We start from the raw sequence: 19066 nt of genomic DNA, 5'->3' as shown, positions 1-19066 counted from the left end.
CAGTGCAATGTAGAACAGACATGACACGCCAAAACAACCCGACTAACAATGATGTCCACAATTGAACTTGCTTGATCCACGACTCTTAATCCATATGGAATTAAAATTCCAACCAATGTCGATACTTTCTACCAACCATCCACTCCTTCCGAGTCCTACTCCCATTTTGACATAGGAAGTGGCTAAACCTCCAATGACATCCAAGTATCAATTTTCCATCTTGCTAACCAGGGTCAGCTATAACACTCCAAGTTGACCTTTCCAATTTCCTTAATAATAACAAGTGTTATGTTTACACATGCTAAAACTCAACTAATTTTGCACTAAGAACCGAAGGTTCAATTACCAAATCGATTAATAAAATCATAATCCTCCCAAAAACTTCCACCAGATGAAACTTAATGCAAAGTGTGAATCACCACATCCATCCATCTAAGCCGTCTCGTGAGCCGTGCTATTTGTATGAACGTATATCTTACCAGTTCTAAATAGACAAAAAGAAACTGATATAATTTTATCAGTTAAGCAAAATCCCAATCCGAATCCTAACCCTTTTGTAGAAACAGAAATCTCTCAACTAAATCCGTGGAAACTACTCTGTGATTCCCACTCTAGTATAAGAAATGGCTGTAAGGATCTAACGATATCTAATGGTCCATCTGAATTATTTAATAGATATCAGACTTTGAGACAAACTCACTGTGTCCCTCCTCCTGCCTGTCCTCTAAACATCTACTTCATTATGTGAGGCATCATATTCCTTCAAGGATCAATAAAGAACTAAGAGTCGTGAACCTTAGTCTTTACATCCTCCTCCCAATTTGTCTAACGAAAGTACCATTAGTCTGGTAGCACCAGCTTCCATATTTAGATATTCAGTCTCACCTTTAAGTCTTTACCATCCTACTTCTCTAACTCAAGTAAGTGTCGATTAGTCTTCCTGTCTAACTTCAAAAGAATATGGAATCTTTCCATCCTCCAACTAGTCAACAATTCCCAGCAACAACTATTTGTTGCGAACTGGGGCCTAAATTTTTTTTTTTTTTTCCATATTATTTGTGCAAATGAAGAGACTTGCGTCCTCCTTGATATGCAACTCCAGCAACGCCTCCTAACGACACCCGCTCATGAAAGAAAATTCTTGATTAAGGATAAACTGATGAATAGTTAATCCATATACTATCCTCAGTCGGTGGCGTTCCAATAAGTAGTTGAACCATTGCAAGATCCTCTTGCTGACTTGGGAATACCTTTTAAAATTCCCCAGAACCTATTTAGCAAAGTCAGTTCCTCCGATAAATCGTGGCTTTAAAGTATATTAAATGAATCTAGATTATTTGACTCATACCGCGGGTTTAATTATCCCATCCTGAACACATACTATGACCACGGATATCTAGGTTCCTTAGGTTGCCTCAAGTTAGGTATATTTACCAAATCCTATGACCATATGCCCCAAAAATCCTAGCGTAATGAACACTATTGCTCCAAAATGGTAGTTGACTGATCACTCACTTGTGTCCTCAACAAAACCGTATTCTCGATCTTGAATAATTAACAAAAAGAAAACACATAATGCACACATAATAAAACACAATAAAATCTACGTCAAACATCATAATGCACACACAATAAAACACAATAAAATCTATGTAAAACATTGTTCCTCCTTGAAAGAAAATCTCTTTTAGAAATCAACTTTACCTGATTGGTTCACAATCTCCTTTTCCAGTTTTGGAGGTAATAAACCAACCTCGAAACATAAGCTCAAACCATAGCTCAAAACAAAATCTCTTTGCCTCAACAAATTCCAAAGGCTTAACCTTCATCCTCCTTATACGCTGAATGCAAACCATCTAAAGTAGCTTAATAAAGCCACTTAGACCGTCACAACCTGATCCCCATACACCCCGGAACGTGATATAAAATCATTCCTGCATTCCGATAAGAACTTCATCCGATCCTAAACTCCTGAAGAGTCCTCATTATCTACCACTTTTAAGGTAACACAAAAATTTAACTTTATGTAGGTCGATCCACACCAACTCTACAAGTATCGTTCACTATACTATTAGCCAGCTAAAGCACCCTCGCGCGATCCTTGATTTTCAAGATTTAATACCCTCTTTCTTAGGTATGTTGAACTCTCCTCCACTAGAATCCTCTTCAGACTCATATTCCTCGGTTGTCTCCTTTATGAGAACAACTGAAATCGTGTAGGTCCCTTCATGCGGTAACCTAAAACACACGCCTTAATCCTTCCTTGTCTTATACTTCTAAAAGTAGCGCCAACCGGAACCAAACCTTCAATCCCAAGTTCTACTTTTGACAAAGAACTCGATAACATACTCCTTTACTTCGTTGGGTCTGAATCGCTATCCCCGTGGACCCCATCCTTCTCTTAGTGTCAAATATTCCATAATTATGAAATATAATTGACACTAGCTGCTGCTCCTGATAAAACGTAAAAGAGTACGATGAATCCTAATGGCTCTAAGTTTTTAAAAGACGCAACGCGGAAGTCATCTAACGAAAGACGCTCCTAAGGACACTAGAACCTGGAGTGCTTTGATACCAACTGTGATACCCCTCAATTCTAGAGCCACGGGTGATCAACTCCGAGCACAGATCCGAGGGATATCAGACAATTAATATGTAAACAAGCAAGAATACGAAAGAATTAAAAGATAAAATATAAAAGCTGAAAAGAATTCTAATATGAAACATCCTCGAAAGAATAAACATTAACATAACTTAATCTTCCAATCCGTACAACTCAGGAATTCATCTAGTGGACCCCTAATAATCCCAAACGATAAATAAATTTACAAAATCAAAATCCAAAACTAAAATAAGAAAGAAAATCTTATGTAGTCGGAAGAGTGAGTGACTGTATCTGCATCATCATGATCAAGCTCAAAGCCTGGGACTGACGAACACCTGAAAAATAAGAGTAGATAAGGCCCACATGCAAGTTCCATCCTACTACAATCCACACATAAACCCGATACGCAGATACATCCTAGACAGCTCAGCAATAGCTAAAAATAGTCCATATAGATATAGATACACACTATAGGACGCTTACCAGCCCACATAATCTGTCTCAACCTGAGTAGAACTACCAGGGAAACATCATCAGGCCTAGTTATCCATCCTAGGAGATATACGCACCCTAACTGTAATAAGGAGACTTAAGCTCATATCACGGTACCATAATGATATATATTTAAAGTTCTATCCTATCCATCCATAAGAAAACCAGATAGTCGTTCAGCTTATTCAACGGCACAGACTAAATACAAGTATGATTTTATATTCATAATCCATTTCCTTCATAATATAGAAAAGTAAAGCAAACATCCATTATGTCGTTCAACTGTTTTAGTTGACAAGACATGCATCCATGTAGGATTTAACTGTTTTAGTTAATCCATTCCGTATGTATGAAGAGGTAGCCTTAGCATTTAGATCAAATCCATTTCCGATATGCCACCGTCCCATACCGGTGCATATAATGCATATGATCCACAAATGATGCACATTCAAATGAAGACCAAGTATATCCAGAAACCAGAATAATAGAAATTTGATATTATTAAGATCCTATCATGCATCCAGTATATGATTATAATCATAGAACTTCTGTTTAAATTGCTAAAGTATTGAAAAACAATTTAAACCATCATATCCATCTAATTGACAAAACATAAAATATAATAGTTGATCAATTTACATCCATAGCATGTTACAATGATAATCAGCGGTATCAACTGAGCATAACAAAGCAAAATCCCAAAGATACTTTCATACCAGTGCATTAAGTTTACTAAACAAGGCTAGTAGTTTAAACCCTCCACAATCCTTAAGAGCAAACAACTTATTATATAAATTTCATGATGTTCATTAAATTCTCAATTATGAATCTAAAGCAAGATATATTGATGCTCAAAAGTATATACTGAGCACCTACACTCCAATCCTAAAATACATTCCTATCAGTCCGTTTAATTTATTACAACGACCACTAGAAATAACTTCCATATTCCGTGACTACATGCAAACTATTATAAAATGTCATGAAGTCCATTAACCCAGTAAACCAACCTTCCTGGCCTTCATTAAATTATATATATTACTCATATAACCTCCCATAAATAATTTAATACCAGTCCATTTAAATTCCTAAAGTAAATTAGCAAATTTAAACCTTCTTCCTCCCTTGACAACATGCCTATTATCCGTTTCTATTTTATGATTCCCCATCGGATTATTACCCTAGCATAAACTAACTATTTTAAGGCTTTAACAAGTTAGTTTTAAACATTTAAAACCCCACAACATTTTTCCAGAAATTCCATTTAAGCCCCTGGACTCAGAAAATTCCTCGAAAAGAATTTCTGCGCAATTACAAAAGGTAGAGCCGGCTCCAATTTTAGGTCGAGCCAGCTCCACTCACCTTGGAGCCACCTCAACACCTTATGGAGCCGGCTCCACTTCAATGGGGCCCCCTCCATTGAAGGGTGGAGCCGCCTCCACTCACCCAGCCTTCGTTTTTCCTTCACCGCTTCCTCTGTTTGCCTTCTTCGCTTCCTGCAAAGTTTCAGTCCTCTGTCCCACTTTTGTTAAAGATTTTTAAGGTTCAATTTAAGTCGTAACAATCCTAGAAACTTCTCCAATTCTAGTATGAATTAAGTGACAAAAACATAAACCATAATCGAAACAGTTTATGCTTCCTCTGTTTGTCGTCTTCGCTTCCGGCGAAGTTCAACCCTCTACTCCAGAATTTTTTTAAAATTCTTAGGGTTCAATAAAGTCCCAACCATCCTAAAGACTCCTCAAATAGTACAAGCATTGCTTGACAAAGATTTAAAACCAACCAAATAGTTTATGCGAGAAACACAATTTCACTTCAACTAAACATACGAACAGTTTCAAGTCTGTTAGCATGCATCAAAATTCCTTGTTAAAGTTTAATTAACTTCCTGGAGCCTATATAGAATGCACAGAACACAAGTTTACAAGAAGGAGATAGAATGAAACTTGCTTTTGGTTTCAGCTTTGAAACCTAAACCACAGTCTCTGTATTTTCCGACAAATTCCTGACTGCCGTTCAACACCTCCGTTGCTCTTGGTTCCATCCAGAAGCAACCCCTTTTCTTCCTCCTTGAGCCTCTCTATGTTTTTCCCAAAATCATCCTTGCTTTCCCCTCCGGACCCTCTCTGTTTTTCCTCTCAAGACACTATTACGTGAATAGGGTTTTCTAACCCCAGCAGACGTATACAAGAATATCTGTATAGGCGTCCTAACCTTAAGTCAGATTATAACCATATATTTATAAACTTTAATTAAAACCTAATTTAAGTTAGCGACTACATGAAAATAAAAACCTAAACCTAAACTATAAATACAACACACATCAATTATATAAGCTACCAAAAATTACACGTCAATTAAGTCACTAATAATCAAATATTTAAATTAACCAATAATTAAATTAAAAACAATTACAATTAATTTAAACAAGCACAATTACCAATTAAGTATTAAAACCATTAAACACATAGCGAGATAATCATATTTAAATACACACAAATCAAAATATTAATTGATCAATTAAAATGCACATAAAATAAATAAATAAATAAATTCCAGTTATATCGCAGTTATATCCTTTTGAGAATTAGGGGTATTATATTCTTCTCCCCTAACAAAAGGAATTCCATCCTCGGAATTCATGAAATTCTGAATTCTTTTATTTTAAATTCATTTCCATTCCGTTGTAGACTTTCCCTCTGTTTATGGGCTCCACTGAATTCCCAATCCTTTAAGAAATTTATGGTTCCATTAGTTAAGAAAACACCACAAACTACATATAGGTTGTTTTGCACAACAAATTATCCTTACCCAATATCTATACGAGGGTACCAATCCATAGTCCTCCAAGTGCAATAGAATATACGCGCAAAATTCTTAGGCATGCAGCACTTAACAAATTGGTAACGCCAAACTATAGGCTATTGCCTAAACTGAGAAACAAAATCCGTGAAAAGTCAATTTAATATTTAAAACTGATCTTCCTCCAACAGCACATTGCTTCCTACACGGAAGACAATCCAACCAACCATTTTCTGATAAGAAATCTACTGCACGAGTTCAACTATTTATAAAATCCGACTGCCGCATCCAAACCGCGCGCAGTTCTTTATAAAAGAGAGTATTTCTCTCCGATGTATCCTTAAATAAAGACAAGGTCTTATTATATAACCGCGCTTCCACACCAGACCAACCAGTGAGAGATCTGTAAAACATACTATCCAAAATTCCAAACATTGTCGCACTAACCTCCTTGTGCCAACAATAGCACAGATAATAACTGAAAAGCTAAGTAACGCTTTCAATTACCCATGCCAACCTAAGATATATATCCTAAGCATATTTTTCATGATCCAATATTATATTGCAATCAAATTTCTCGTCTAGAGGTGCAGAGTGTAGTTGTTGCTCCAACCCCTTTAAAAACTCCGTTGACATAGCAGTGTTTAACTCCTATAAGAGAGAACCACATACTATAACTTCGTTATCAGTGCAATGTAGAACAGACATGACACGCCAAAACAACCCGACTAACAATGATGTCCACAATTGAACTTGCTTGATCCACGACTCTTAATCCATATGGAATTAAAATTCCAACCAATGTCGATACTTTCTACCAACCATCCACTCCTTCCGAGTCCTACTCCCATTTTGACATAGGAAGTGGCTAAACCTCCAATGACATCCAAGTATCAATTTTCCATCTTGCTAACCAGGGTCAGCTATAACACTCCAAGTTGACCTTTCCAATTTCCTTAATAATAACAAGTGTTATGTTTACACATGCTAAAACTCAACTAATTTTGCACTAAGAACCGAAGGTTCAATTACCAAATCGATTAATAAAATCATAATCCTCCCAAAAACTTCCACCAGATGAAACTTAATGCAAAGTGTGAATCACCACATCCATCCATCTAAGCCGTCTCGTGAGCCGTGCTATTTGTATGAACGTATATCTTACCAGTTCTAAATAGACAAAAAGAAACTGATATAATTTTATCAGTTAAGCAAAATCCCAATCCGAATCCTAACCCTTTTGTAGAAACAGAAATCTCTCAACTAAATCCGTGGAAACTACTCTGTGATTCCCACTCTAGTATAAGAAATGGCTGTAAGGATCTAACGATATCTAATGGTCCATCTGAATTATTTAATAGATATCAGACTTTGAGACAAACTCACTGTGTCCCTCCTCCTGCCTGTCCTCTAAACATCTACTTCATTATGTGAGGCATCATATTCCTTCAAGGATCAATAAAGAACTAAGAGTCGTGAACCTTAGTCTTTACATCCTCCTCCCAATTTGTCTAACGAAAGTACCATTAGTCTGGTAGCACCAGCTTCCATATTTAGATATTCAGTCTCACCTTTAAGTCTTTACCATCCTACTTCTCTAACTCAAGTAAGTGTCGATTAGTCTTCCTGTCTAACTTCAAAAGAATATGGAATCTTTCCATCCTCCAACTAGTCAACAATTCCCAGCAACAACTATTTGTTGCGAACTGGGGCCTAAATTTTTTTTTTTTTTTCCATATTATTTGTGCAAATGAAGAGACTTGCGTCCTCCTTGATATGCAACTCCAGCAACGCCTCCTAACGACACCCGCTCATGAAAGAAAATTCTTGATTAAGGATAAACTGATGAATAGTTAATCCATATACTATCCTCAGTCGGTGGCGTTCCAATAAGTAGTTGAACCATTGCAAGATCCTCTTGCTGACTTGGGAATACCTTTTAAAATTCCCCAGAACCTATTTAGCAAAGTCAGTTCCTCCGATAAATCGTGGCTTTAAAGTATATTAAATGAATCTAGATTATTTGACTCATACCGCGGGTTTAATTATCCCATCCTGAACACATACTATGACCACGGATATCTAGGTTCCTTAGGTTGCCTCAAGTTAGGTATATTTACCAAATCCTATGACCATATGCCCCAAAAATCCTAGCGTAATGAACACTATTGCTCCAAAATGGTAGTTGACTGATCACTCACTTGTGTCCTCAACAAAACCGTATTCTCGATCTTGAATAATTAACAAAAAGAAAACACATAATGCACACATAATAAAACACAATAAAATCTACGTCAAACATCATAATGCACACACAATAAAACACAATAAAATCTATGTAAAACATTGTTCCTCCTTGAAAGAAAATCTCTTTTAGAAATCAACTTTACCTGATTGGTTCACAATCTCCTTTTCCAGTTTTGGAGGTAATAAACCAACCTCGAAACATAAGCTCAAACCATAGCTCAAAACAAAATCTCTTTGCCTCAACAAATTCCAAAGGCTTAACCTTCATCCTCCTTATACGCTGAATGCAAACCATCTAAAGTAGCTTAATAAAGCCACTTAGACCGTCACAACCTGATCCCCATACACCCCGGAACGTGATATAAAATCATTCCTGCATTCCGATAAGAACTTCATCCGATCCTAAACTCCTGAAGAGTCCTCATTATCTACCACTTTTAAGGTAACACAAAAATTTAACTTTATGTAGGTCGATCCACACCAACTCTACAAGTATCGTTCACTATACTATTAGCCAGCTAAAGCACCCTCGCGCGATCCTTGATTTTCAAGATTTAATACCCTCTTTCTTAGGTATGTTGAACTCTCCTCCACTAGAATCCTCTTCAGACTCATATTCCTCGGTTGTCTCCTTTATGAGAACAACTGAAATCGTGTAGGTCCCTTCATGCGGTAACCTAAAACACACGCCTTAATCCTTCCTTGTCTTATACTTCTAAAAGTAGCGCCAACCGGAACCAAACCTTCAATCCCAAGTTCTACTTTTGACAAAGAACTCGATAACATACTCCTTTACTTCGTTGGGTCTGAATCGCTATCCCCGTGGACCCCATCCTTCTCTTAGTGTCAAATATTCCATAATTATGAAATATAATTGACACTAGCTGCTGCTCCTGATAAAACGTAAAAGAGTACGATGAATCCTAATGGCTCTAAGTTTTTAAAAGACGCAACGCGGAAGTCATCTAACGAAAGACGCTCCTAAGGACACTAGAACCTGGAGTGCTTTGATACCAACTGTGATACCCCTCAATTCTAGAGCCACGGGTGATCAACTCCGAGCACAGATCCGAGGGATATCAGACAATTAATATGTAAACAAGCAAGAATACGAAAGAATTAAAAGATAAAATATAAAAGCTGAAAAGAATTCTAATATGAAACATCCTCGAAAGAATAAACATTAACATAACTTAATCTTCCAATCCGTACAACTCAGGAATTCATCTAGTGGACCCCTAATAATCCCAAACGATAAATAAATTTACAAAATCAAAATCCAAAACTAAAATAAGAAAGAAAATCTTATGTAGTCGGAAGAGTGAGTGACTGTATCTGCATCATCATGATCAAGCTCAAAGCCTGGGACTGACGAACACCTGAAAAATAAGAGTAGATAAGGCCCACATGCAAGTTCCATCCTACTACAATCCACACATAAACCCGATACGCAGATACATCCTAGACAGCTCAGCAATAGCTAAAAATAGTCCATATAGATATAGATACACACTATAGGACGCTTACCAGCCCACATAATCTGTCTCAACCTGAGTAGAACTACCAGGGAAACATCATCAGGCCTAGTTATCCATCCTAGGAGATATACGCACCCTAACTGTAATAAGGAGACTTAAGCTCATATCACGGTACCATAATGATATATATTTAAAGTTCTATCCTATCCATCCGTAAGAAAACCAGATAGTCGTTCAGCTTATTCAACGGCACAGACTAAATACAAGTATGATTTTATATTCATAATCCATTTCCTTCATAATATAGAAAAGTAAAGCAAACATCCATTATGTCGTTCAACTGTTTTAGTTGACAAGACATGCATCCATGTAGGATTTAACTGTTTTAGTTAATCCATTCCGTATGTATGAAGAGGTAGCCTTAGCATTTAGATCAAATCCATTTCCGATATGCCACCGTCCCATACCGGTGCATATAATGCATATGATCCACAAATGATGCACATTCAAATGAAGACCAAGTATATCCAGAAACCAGAATAATAGAAATTTGATATTATTAAGATCCTATCATGCATCCAGTATATGATTATAATCATAGAACTTCTGTTTAAATTGCTAAAGTATTGAAAAACAATTTAAACCATCATATCCATCTAATTGACAAAACATAAAATATAATAGTTGATCAATTTACATCCATAGCATGTTACAATGATAATCAGCGGTATCAACTGAGCATAACAAAGCGAAATCCCAAAGATACTTTCTTACCAGTGCATTAAGTTTACTAAACAAGGCTAGTAGTTTAAACCCTCCACAATCCTTAAGAGCAAACAACTTATTATATAAATTTCATGATGTTCATTAAATTCTCAATTATGAATCTAAAGCAAGATATATTGATGCTCAAAAGTATATACTGAGCACCTACACTCCAATCCTAAAATACATTCCTATCAGTCCGTTTAATTTATTACAACGACCACTAGAAATAACTTCCATATTCCGTGACTACATGCAAACTATTATAAAATGTCATGAAGTCCATTAACTCAGTAAACCAACCTTCCTGGCCATCATTAAATTATATATATTATTTATATAACCTCCCATAAATAATTTAATACCAGTCCGTTTAAATTCCTAAAGTAAACTAGCAAATTTAAACCTTCTTCCTCCCTTGACAGCATGCCTATTATCCGTTTCTGTTTTATGATGCCCCTTCATATTAGCACCCTAGTGTAAACCAACTATTTTAAGGCTTTAACAAGTTAGTTTTAAACATTTAAAACCCCACAACATTTTTCAGAAATTCCATTTAAGCCCCTGGACTCAGAAAATTACCTGAAAATAATTTCTCGGCAATTACAAAAGGTAGAGCCGGCTCCAATTTTAGGTTGAGCCGGCTCCACCCACCTTGGAGCCACCTCAACACCTTGTGGAGCTGGCTTCACTTCAATGGAGCCGCCTCCTTTGAAGGGTGGAGCCAACTTCACTCACCCAGCTTCCGTTTTTCCTTCTCCGCTTCCTATGTTTGCCTTCTTCGCTTCCGGCAAAGTTTCAGTCCTCTGTCCCACTTTTGATAAAAAAATTTAAGGTTCAATTTAAATCCTAGAAACTTCTCCACTTCCAGTATGAATTAATTGACAAAAACATAAACCATAATCGAAACAGTTTATGCTTCCTCTATTTGTCTTCTTCGCTTCCGGCGAAGTTCAACCCTCTGCTCCAGAATTTTTTTAAAGTTCTTAGGGTTCAGTTAAGTCCCAACCATCCTAAAGACTCCTCAAACATTACAAGTGTTGCTTGACAAAAATTAAAAACTGAACCAAACAATTTATGCGAGAAACACAATTTCAGTTCAACTAAACATACGAACAGTTTAAAGTCTGTTAGCATGCATCAAAATTCCATTTTAAAGTTTAATTAACTTCCTGAAGACTATATAGAATGCACAGAACACAAGTTTACAGGAAGGAAATAGAATGAAACTTGCCTTCGGTTTTAGCTTTGAAACCTAAACCACCGGCTCTGTATTTTTCGTCAAATTCCCGACTGCCGTTCAAAACCTCCGTTGCTCTTGGTTCCATCCAGAAGCAACCCCTTTTCTTCCTCCTTGAGCCTCTCTATATTTTTCCCAAAACCATCCCTGCTTTCCTCTCCGGACCCTCTCTGTTTGTCCTCTCAAGACACTATTACGTGAATAGGGTTTTCTAACCCTAGCAGACGTATACAAGAATATCTGTATAGGCGTCCCAACCTTAAGTCAGATTATAACCATATATTTATAAGATTTAATTAAAACCTAATTTAAGTTAGCGACTACATGAAAATAAAACCCTAAACCTAAACTATAAATACAATACACATAAATTATATAAGCTACCAAAATTACATGTCAATTAAGTCACTAATAATCAAATATTTAAATTAACCAATAATTAAATTAAAAACAATTATAATTAATTTAAACAAGCACAATTACCAATTAAGCAAATAAAACCATTAAACACATAGTGAGATAATCATATTTAAATGCACACAAATCAAACAATCAATTGATCAATTAAAATGCACATAAAATAAATAAATAACTAAATTCCAGTTATATTCCAGTTATATCCTTTTGAGAATTAGGGGTATTATATTCTTCCCCCCTAACAAAAGGAATTCCATCCTCGGAATTCATGAAATTCTGAATTCTTTTATTTTAAATTCATTTCCATTCCGTTATAGACTTTTCCTCTGTTTATGGGCTCCACTGAATTCCCAATCCTTTAAGAAATTTATGGTTCCATTAGTTAAGAAAACACCACAAACTACACATAGGTTGTTTTGCACAACAAATTATCCTTACCCAATATTTATATGAGGGTACCAATCCATAGTCCTCCAAGTGCCATAGAATATACGCACAAAATTCTTAGGCATGCAGCGCTTAACAAATTGGTAACGCTAAACTATAGGCTACTGCCTAAACTGAGAAACAAAATCCGTGAAAAGTCAATTTAATATTTAAAACTGGCCTTCCTCCAACAGCGCATTGTTTCCTACACGGAAGACATTCCAACCAACCATTTCCTGATAAGAACTCTACTGCACGAGTTCAACTATTTACAAAATCCGACTCCCGCATCCAAACCACGCGCAGTTCTTTATAAAAGAGAGTATTTCTCTCCGATGTATCCTTAAATAAAGACAAGGTCTTATTATATAATTGCGCTTCCACACCAGACCAACCAGTAAGAGATCTGTAAAACATACTATCCAAAATTCCAAACATTGTCGCACTAACCTCCTTGTGCCAACAATAACACAGATAATACTGAAAAGCTAAGTAACGTTTTCAATTACCCATGCCAACCTAGGATATATATCCTAAGCATATTTGCCATGATCCAATAGTATATTGCGATCAAATTTTCCGTCTAGAGGTGCGGAGCGTAGTTGTTGCTCCAACACCTTTAAAAACTCCGTTGACATAGCAGTGTTTAACTCCTATAAGAGATAACCATATACTATAACACTTCGTTATCAGTGCAATGTAGAACTGACACGACACGCCAAAACAACCCGACTAACAATGATGTCCACAATCGAACTTGCTTGATCCACGACTCTTAATCCATATGGAATTAAAATTCCAACCAATGTCGATACTTTCTAACAACCATTCACTCCTTCCGAGTCCTACTCCCATTTTGATATAAGAAGTGGCTAAACCTCCAATGACATCCAAGTATCAATTTTCCATCTTGCTAACCAGGGTTAACTCCAACACTCCAAGTTGACCTTTCCAATTTCCTTAATAATAACAAGTGTTATGTTTACACATGCTAAAACTCAACTAATTTTGCACTAAGCACCGAAGGTTCAATTACCAAATCGGTTAATAAGATTATGATCCTCCCAATAACTTCTATTAGATGAAACTTAATACAAAGTGTGAATCACCACATCCATCCATCTAAGCCGTCTCGTGAGCCGTGCTATTTGTATGAACGGATATCTTACCAGTTCTAAATAAAAAAAACAAGAAACTGATATAATTTTATTAGTCAAGAAAAATCCCAATCAGAATCCTGACCCATGTGTAGAATCAAAAATCTCTCGACTAATTCCATGGAAACTACTCTGTCATTCCCACTCTAGTATAAGAAATGGCTGCAAGGATCTAACGATCTCTGATGGTCCATCTGAATTATCTAATAGATATCAGACTTTGAGACAAACTCATTGTGTCCCTCCTCCTGCCTGTCCTCCAATCATCTGCTTCATTATGTAAGGCATCATGTTTCCTCCAGGATCAATAAAGAACTAAGAGTTGTAAACCTCATATAACACTCCACGAATGCTCTAACCCCTTCAAAGTGTAATTGCTTCACCTATTTTCTTTTAGATCTGAATTTGATGAAGAACGAATGAATTTTGCTTTTTTGGAATTTTTGAATCTTCGATTATGCTCCAATTCCGATAAGATAGAGAACAATACTACTAAATCACTCTTGTGTTTATGTGTGTGCTCTCAAAAATAAAATCAGGTAAAATAAGATTGATTTTCTGAATAAAAATATCTCTTAAAGATGGCTCTCAATTGGATCTGAATTTTCTATGCAAAAGCCGTAAATAAAAACATCTCTCAAAAGGCTTTCTCAAAATATATAATTGATGTTCCTTAAAGCCATGAATAAACCTATGTATATGACAAGGTTTGTATAGAGTTTAGAATATCCTAGTCCCTTTAAAAATATGATAAAATTCGTACATAAGACTTGAAACAATTCTAGACCAACTAGGAAAGAAATCAGGAATAGGAAACTAAACTTTCCATAGGTTATCAGGATTCTTGAACCTGTTCAAAGAATTGGGCACCGGTTCAAGGATGGCAGATTGTATTTCGAGGCTAATGTAGAAAACTTGAACCTATTTAAAGAATTAGGAATAGGTTCAAGAATGACGGAATGTTTTCTAGGCCAAATTCAAATGGCTTGAACCTGTTCCAAGAAGCATGAACAGGTTTAAGTTTGCCAGACTTGATTCCTAAGGTGTTAGGTGCTGTTTTTGGTATATTCTGAAACTTACCAAATATAAAATGTGTCCTAACCTTTTTAGAACTCTTCCTAATGTGTTGTTCTTACCTTCTTCGAAAGATCTCAGTTATAGTAACTTTGAACAACCTTTCCTTTCTGCGGTCGCTGTCGATCCGGATATAGTAACTTTAATTATAACTCGACAAGGACTTGTTTTGACACCGAAAGTTGCCAATTACAGAATATATATTTTTTACAATCTTCCCAATATCTCACAATCTCCCCCTTTGGCAATTTCGTGACAAAACCCTAAAAACAACATGTAATCTACCTAAGCAGAAAAAGCAAATTACAATGAATTGTCAAATAAATACAATGGAACACTTCTTGAACATCTTGAAGCTTCAACACATGTAGTAACCTGTAATCTGCACATTAGCTCAACAAAACTACCCATGAAGCTTAATCATGAAAGATAAACAATTAACATATATCAATATGTGAATATCAATGTATATGTATCTCCAACTCAATTCTAGAAACTCTCCCCCTTAATTATGCACATTCTCCCCCTTTTTGTTACAAATTGACAAATAAAGCTCAACAAAGAAGGAAAAGAATTAATGTGGGAGAATTAACTAGAAAAGAGATCGAAACTATCATCCATGCATAAGATATTGCAAAAAACACAAAAACATGATGATATATAGTAGCAATGGAACCAAAGACAACTATCCAAAATAACACATGTTCCATCCACTAGATAAATAGAACTAATCAAGTTCAAAATCACACACTTGATATCTCCATCCAATTAAAAACAAAAATTCCTAATAAAAACTAAAAGGAAAATCTTTTTGGATTTTTTTCATTTTTCAATTTTTGTTCATTTTTCTGATATTGTAACAAAAAATATAAGATAACAATTTCCATCAATTTCATGCATATATGAGATCCAAAAATTTCTGAAGAATTCAAGAGAATTTTAAAAACACAATTTTTAGACCTCACAAATTATTCAATCAGATCAATTCTCAAGCATGCAATCACAACATGAAATTCAACTTGCAATTTTTATAAAAATTTAGAAATTTGTCTAGCAAGTTCACATGTGTGTGCGCGTAATCCAATCTCATCAAATTTCAATCAAATCACATTGACTAACTGTCTAAATCATATTGATCGAAAAACATCAAGTTAAAATTGTTTTGAGCAAACTTTTCTATTCTAGGCAGCTTTCACTCTAAAGAGTAGATAGCAATTCCCTATTTCGACTTGTCTTCTCCTTTCTTTTTACTCAATTAGCTCCTCTTCAAAGTCTAGTATGAGCTTTTGAACTAGTCTCAATAGGTAGCCTTTTCCTTAGTAAAGATTTTCAGCATTCTTTTGATTTTTCTTTTCTTTTTATGCTGAAAGTTTTCATCATTTTTTTTTCTCAAACACATGCTCTCTATATATATTTTTTAAAACAACAACCTTTATAGCTTTTATCAGCAATATGACCTAGTCAACTTCACAATGATTTCCAATTAAATTTCTCAAAGTTGGACTAGTGCACATGAAAAATATGAACTCAAGAGACTCATCCCTAAAAAGAAATAAACAAAGCAAATTGTCTTTCAACATGTAGATTACACATCAAGAACCTTTTCATCAAACAATCATGTGTCCCCAATTTGCATTCAAAAATAATTAATTCAAGAGAAATAATTATCACTCATGCATTGACAAGAAAAATATGATCATCACTTTCTCATGAAAGAAAAACAACCTAAATCCTAAACTACAAGATATGGTCCAATGGAAACAAGATATTCATCAAAGCATAGTCCATGACCATAGAAACCCTTTAGGACTTAGTTAGGGGGGTTTGCACCCATAGACCTAATAGGAACAAGTCCCATAGCATCAACAGACACATAATTGACCAAGTCTTCCTTTTTGATCCACACAGTCTTTACATTCAACTTTTGAAAAGACTTTTCAATTTCAACCTTTTTCGTGTTTGAGTAATTTTTAGCATGAGAATTTTTGGGTTGATTCACAAAATTTTGCTTTCTAGCATCAACCCTATTCTTAGTATAAGAACCAAATGTATGAAATTCAGAAAAAGATTCTCTTCTCTTCCTAAAATAATAATATTGGTTATGTCCATTCCTACCACAATAAGTGCAATGCAAAATAGTAGACACATAAGACATATTAGCATGTGATGAATCAACAACCTCAAATTTATTTTTAGGCACATTCAAGTTATTGGGTTTCACAAAAACAGTTTTACCCTCTTTACTACATGAAGCCTTATTAAAACCTAAGCCAGTTTTGTCATTCACATTCTTACCAACATTAATCATCTCAAATCCAATCAATTTCTCTTGTGACTTTTTCGATTCAATTTTAAGAAATTTCAATTTAGAAACAAGAGATTCATTTGCAGAATTAACTTGACTTACCTCACCTTCTCAACTTCTTTTAATTCTTTAGCTTGCTTATTGAAGCCTTTCTTCATTTGAACATATGTAACATACAATTCATTAAAGGCTTTATTATAATTCTTCTTTGTTGCTTCCTTGTAACAATCTTCATCATTAGATTTTGCTATGCCCTCAAAATCTGAGTCATCTGTGTCAGACAAAGACAATTTTTTAGAAGCATCATTATTCACAAAAGCAACAAAAGCAAGAGGATTATCATCATCATTAGAAGAATCATCAGAAAAAGAAGCATTTTTATCTTTAGAAACTGAAACATTCATTGTTTTACCCTTCTTTTTATCTTTGGACTCTTTCCTAGCAACAAAGCTATTTTTAGGACTTGGACACATTGTTGATGTATGACCTATACCACCACATGTCCAACATTAGACTCATCTTCTCTCCTTTTATCTTGTCTCTCACTTCCCCTAGATGAAAAATCTCTATTCCTAAACCTTGACTCTCCCCCTTTCTTAAATGCATTCATCTTTTCAGACTTGATCAAATTTCTAAACGTCCTATTGATGAGAGCAATTACTTCATCAGAATCACTATCATACCTAACCTCAGACTTGGAAGAATCAGACTTTGAAGCTTTTAGGGCTAAGTCTTTGGGTTTTTGGGAATTTCCATAGTACTTCATCTTATAGTTCTTAATATGACCTACAACCTCATCAATTTGCATGGTAGTGATGTTTTGAGTTGCTTGCAGTGTTTCAACTTTGATTATGAACCTTTCAGGCAAAGACCTAAGAATTTTCTTGTTAATCTTCTTATCTGTCACTTTCTTTCCTAGGTTTCAAAGGCCAGACACAATACGGTTGAGTTTCATGTAGAACTCAGAAAAGGTTTCATCTTCTTCCATCTTAAGATTTTCAAATTGAAACACAAGTATCTCAATATTTGAAGATTTGACTTCATCTATACCCTCAGGGGTAAGTTCAAGTATATCCCATGCCTCCTTTGCAATTTTACAATGAGCAATACGAGCTAACTCAGATTGGACAACAGATTTGAATAAAGAAAACAAAGCTTTGGTGTTTCCTTCTTGAGCATTATTCTCAGTTTGAGTCCACTCAGACTCTTCCTTTTCAATGATAACACCATCCTTTGTGACTGTAGGTTTTTTATAACCTTTTTCAATTACAGCCCAAACATATTTATCTTGAGTCATAAGAAAAGCTGTCATGTTAGATTTGCAAAAAGCATAATTATCACCATCAAACAAATGAGTACGTTGAATAGATCCACCTTCCTTAAGAACGCTATCCATATCAAATTTTGAAAATAAAAACAGAGAATTTTTTTTTTTTTTATTAAAAAAAAAAAAAAAAAAATTCCACAAGGAACAACTCAATGTATAGAGGATGGCTCTGATACCACTTGTTGAGTGTGCACAGCGGAATGGTTGTGGAATATAATATGGATAGATAATCTAGAGGATGATAAATATATTTAACTTGCTCTTATATCCAATTTTTACTTATTTTACTTTTACCGAAATAAAACTAAAATCAAACCATAAAGCAAAAATAAAGTGCAAGTAAACTAAATAGAGTTTGAGAGATGACACCAGGATGTTATCGAGGAAACCCCAATTGGTAGAATAGACCAATTGTAACAGGAAAAACCTCGTTGGACTCTCTAGTCCTGAGATAAATGATCCACTATATTTAAAGCAAAGTATACCGAACTTTGACTCAGTCTCACACCCTATCATTTTACCAAAAACCAATTGCTAACAATCCTTGGCTTTGCGACTCCCCCGTCCAACAGCTCTCGACCTCAGGCTTACTCTCGATCTCTGTAGAAGAGTTGCAGGTAAATCAGACAACACTCCACGAATGCTCTGACCCCTTCAAAGTGTGATCGCTTCACCCCTTTTCTTCTAGATCTGAATTTGATGAAGAACGAATGAATTTTGCTTTTCCGGAA

At 35.3% G+C, this 19066-nt stretch overlaps 1 pseudogene; it reads right to left on the bottom strand.

Moving 5' to 3' along the window:
- The window catches only part of LOC132301702 (protein NRT1/ PTR FAMILY 8.3-like), a 35440-nt pseudogene extending 17959 nt beyond the window's left edge, over positions 1–17481 (bottom strand).
- Positions 17482–19066: the final 1585 nt, after the last annotated feature.

The sequence above is a fragment of the Cornus florida genome, unplaced genomic scaffold, assembly GCF_030987335.1.
Source record: "Cornus florida cultivar Cherokee Brave unplaced genomic scaffold, ASM3098733v1 CherokeeBrave_3.0.0_Hap2_Chr03, whole genome shotgun sequence".
In the NCBI taxonomy this organism is placed as follows: Eukaryota; Viridiplantae; Streptophyta; class Magnoliopsida; order Cornales; family Cornaceae; genus Cornus; species Cornus florida.
Note: the sequence above shows the minus strand (reverse complement) of the source record. Positions and strands in the feature narration are given on the sequence as shown.